Source organism: Spea bombifrons, chromosome 1, assembly GCF_027358695.1.
Source record: "Spea bombifrons isolate aSpeBom1 chromosome 1, aSpeBom1.2.pri, whole genome shotgun sequence".
NCBI classification, from domain to species: domain Eukaryota; kingdom Metazoa; phylum Chordata; class Amphibia; order Anura; family Pelobatidae; genus Spea; species Spea bombifrons.
In genome coordinates this window covers 145,326,587-145,331,317 of record NC_071087.1, presented here as the reverse complement: position 1 = coordinate 145,331,317, position 4,731 = coordinate 145,326,587, and positions in this window count along the sequence as shown.

Here is a 4,731-nt window from a genome sequence, read left to right as displayed (position 1 = left end):
TTATTTTGTCAATGCTTATTTCCCATAAGCCTCAACAGTAAGCTAAAAAATATGCAGCTGGAAACGCGGTTATTAAGCTGTTCTTCAGCACGTCTAAACAATGTCCTATACCATCGATCACGCATATATGTTCCACAACATTTTTTACATCTCATTTTTCTAAATTACATAAATGCACAATATTTAAACTATATTAAGATTTTTTTTTCCCCCCATCAACCTTGAAGACATTTGCTCTCTGGCTTTCAGATCGCGTTTTCCGCTCAGGCCTGCTGAAGATCTTAGCAAAGCTAATGGGTTTACCATTGTGAGTGATGCTGGATGCCAGTGAGCAGGGAAAGGTTTGGCTCCCTGCTGCCAGGACCCAGCTCTCCCTGTAAATCAAAAGCCGCATGTCAGTTTGTGTTTTGTATTCCCTGGAAAAGGTCTCAAGGTTACGTAAACGTATAATGGCAAAACAAAGCACGAGGTTGCCACAGATTCTCTAATATCTAAACCAGCCTGTAGAACTATGCAGGACATCATAAAAGGGCCATCGTTGTTGGTTAGACCTCTATCTCGGGTTTGTTTCAGCTTAGTGACAATGTCTCGACTGTGTAATGTGGTTCTATGTTTCCTTTATCTAAAGATGGAGCCTGTGTATCACCTAATGGGTATGCAATGAGGTAATAACTCAATATCAACAATGGGCTTTATTATTTTGGGGGTAGAGAGGATGAGAAAGTTAAACAAAAATGTGAACGTAGGCTATCTCATGCCTGGTCACATGTACATATGACATGGGGGGTTTACCTGTCTTATTACAAAAAAGCAAATTTTGATATACTTATTCTAAACATTATTTGAAGATTATTACAGTAATCTAATCCTTTCTAGGATGTACAACAGAGTTGATGGGATAATTCTGTCGTCACTCCACAATCTTCACTATGGCTGTTGGGTGCTGGGACATCTCAAAAGCTTTAGAGGAGAAGAACATGTATGTTCCTTATCACTTTGCTCTATTAAACATCAGGCCCCATCTTATACGGTAGCTTTAGTTAATGAGTAGCAGTAGGAAGAATAATTCACTCTAGAAAAAGTCACTGGGCAATGTTTTGGATGAACTGAAGAAGATGATGTGTTTAAAATGGACAACGTTCTTCACTGAAAGAAAGCAACCTCTTAGACGTAAATTAACATGTGCAATTGTCTCCTATCAGTGTCTTCATTATATGCGACTGAGTGTTAGAGTGTTCTGGAGACATTGCACCGCTCTAAGAAACAGTGTGAAGCATTTGGAATAAATTAAGAATGGCAAAGATTCCACTGTTCCTTATTACATAATTACCCTACATATCCTCCAACTTGCCTTTTAACATATGGAAAGTACATATCCCTGTATAATTTTAAGGAGGCTCACTTCCCTGGAAGGAATGCATTATGCATGCTGTAAAATGTATTCCTTCTGTAAACTTGAAAATCGCTGAAATCTTATTTGCTGCACAATCTTCAAAGGCATATATTCTGTTCGCAATAGTGGTCAAATAACATGGAAAACAGGAAATTTAAAGGGCAGATGAATTACCCAACAAAATTTAATTTTTAGAAGTGGTTCGTTTTAATATATGATTCTATCAAGGAGTAATTAACGGATAATCATCATTACACACTAGTCCGTTATACTTTATATACATGCATAATTATCCTTCCAAAAACTGGTCCCTATGCAATTACTTTCAGATGTTTGGGCTGTGGATATGAGTCTTTGCTCTATAGTGTAGACCTTAGTGACTACCTTCCATTGGCTTTAAGCGTGGGGTCTATTCACAGAGGTTTACGTTGTTGACAAATGAGTTGTTTCTGAAATCAAATGCACTGAGCTGAATGATAAGCTAATTGTTCAAGAAAGTGAAAATTAATGAAAAACATAAAAAATCCTCCATTGACATATATTTGATTTGTGGTGGTGGTCAACTTGAAAGAGTACGTCATAATACTATTTAATACAATATAATATTCATATTTACCAGCATACATAAATCTACACGCACGCAAATATTTGGAAAACATTTATAAATTAACAAAAGTTTGATACATTTACTGATCTTTACTGATCAACTGCCTGGCTGCCTGTCCTGCGCTAATTATACTACGCTGCTCTGGGCAGGCTGACTGCCTCTCCTTGAGTAACTTTCCCATGCAGGCAAATCGCTCTTATATGCAGCCGGTTATATGCAGCACACCATGAAAAGTTGTTATATCAGTGCTATCTTTTTTTGGGACGGAGACAAGAACAGAAAATTGTGTCGTCCCCCCCCCACACACACGCTATATTTCAACAGAGGTTATTTTGAGGAAAGTAGATAAATAAAAAAGAAATTAATATTAGAACTGCGGAGAATGAAATAAAACTGTAACTCTGTGCTGGTCGAGGCCTAAGCAAGTGTTTTGCGTGATCTTAATGGGACATTAGCGACAATCGGATAGTAAAGTAACCCTTGTTTTGCACAATAATCCCCGTAATGCATTAACAAGTGTTATAGTGTAGCCTTTATCAGTGTACAGTTAGCCTGACACAGATACGATACAGTGCAGCTCATACACTGATGGTAGTACTGCATAATTCCTATCGTTATATATAGTCAGACAATGAGCAGAACTCCCAGAGATTGCAGAGATCCCAGTGTGTGAACATGTATGTGTAGGTCTTTGTGCAAGTGTGTGTGAGTATGAATGTGTATGTGTTTGTATGTGTTGGAGTATGTGTGCCAGTGTGTTACCAGGTGTGGAGGACAGCCTTTACCTGCCCCTGGACCAGAAGGTGCCAGCGCTCCCCTGACAAGTAAGATGTAATAAGTTACGCCTCTCGTTATATAGCAAGCCAGACACCTACAATAGCATATACATTTGACAAACTTGAAGACCAATGTGACACAATGCAAGGTCCAAACCTATAGCACTCAGCATGAAACCAACTCAATTACTTTTTATTTCTAGATCTGTTTCTCTTTAGGTTGATGACGGCGAGGCCTGTTCGGAGGATTTGAAATAAGTAGCGTTACCCCTATAGCTCAAACCTTAGTGAATTGACCTCATTGGCTTTGTAATGTTTTCCCCTAAATTATTTTGTCTACCACTTATAAAATAAAGTCATGAGAATCTACCATAATGCAGACGGCTAAACTGTGGAAGTATTGAAAGCATTCAGAAAGACATTGAGTCATAGGCCAGGGAAGGCTTCTCGGGAAGTAAACCATTCTAGCACTGCCTGTGTTTGTGAGGAGTCGGTCTAGACTTCTGGGCTGAAGGAATTACTGTCAGCCTTTATTGAAAAGTTGGCTTTTTAAAAGAAACTGTTTCTGATGTTAGTGATTCCAGTAAGTAAAGAGAGCTCTGTCGGTATTACTGTAAGATCAGACTGAGATACATGGTCCTGGCCCTCTTTCCGCTGGGCATCCTGGTCTGTTAGGTTACGGCTTTTGACACATGTAAAGATTCATGTCAAAGCGTGTCTTCCAATGTACACCGGAGTAGAGATAATATGCTTAAATTCCTGCAGAACCCAGGCTCCGATTAGTGTAATTAAAAGGATAGCGACTGGGTCCAGTCATACTTTTATATGCGGAGGGCTTCATTCTCGCCACAACCCACCGCCCTTCCTTTAAGGAGTGTATAACTTGTAACATGTTATGGATACGTTACAATCCGTCTTTTGGTCTCTCTCTCTGTATATGAATTAAAAAGCAGTGTACAAAATACTGGGTTTAGTTTTATGGACACTTGTTTTCTTTTGGAATTATATCGGTCTGCTAGATAAAACTAACGTGTCTATAGCTCATTGCATCCTGTCAAAAAGCAAGAAGGGCTTATTTTTAACAGGTACTTTATTCGCTCAGCTTTAGCCTGCTAAGGGAAGTCTAGTAGCATTCATTGGTACCCAAATCAGTGGTTTTACTATTTTTCCCCTGTAGTTTGTTTTTATTTTCCATTTGTGACATTAAAGACTACGTTTTGGGTGCATCGTTATTCAGCTGTAACTCACTAGTATATACAGTTTGAAGACTTTAGGGCATTTTTCTCTGCGTCCAGAATCAAATATGTAATTGTGTATATCCTGGACTTCAAAGCTAAAAGGAAATTAAAGTCAGGGCTTGGCTGAATCATGTTACAATATGGAAAGATGCAGAGGGAGAAATAGCAAAGCAATGACCACTAAATTGCCTCTAATCAAAACATAAACAGACGTGTGCAATCATAGTAGACTTTGTACACAGCATTACAATAGATACACCATATGACCAAAGTATATGGACAGCCTTCCTACTCATTGAGTTTAGGTGTTTCAGCCTCACCTAGTGCTAACAGGTGTATAAAATCAAGCATATAGGAGTCATCTCCACAAACATTGGCATTGTTATAGGATGCCATCTTTGCCAGTTCAGTTGGTTACATTTCTGCCCTGCTAGATCTGTATGCCCACCGTATGTGCTAGGAGTAACAACAGCTCAGGCATGATGAGGAAGACCTCATCACGCGTGTAGCGTGTGAAAATCGCCTGTCCTCTGTAGCATCTCTCACCACAAAGTTCCAAATTGCCTCTGGAACCAACATCAGCACAAACACTATGTGTTGGGAGCTTCATGAAATGGGTTTCTATGGCCGAGCAGCTGCACACAAGTCAAAGCTCAGTATGGGCAATGACAATAAAAAGCTGGGGTGGTGTAAAGCACACTGTCATTACTATGGAGT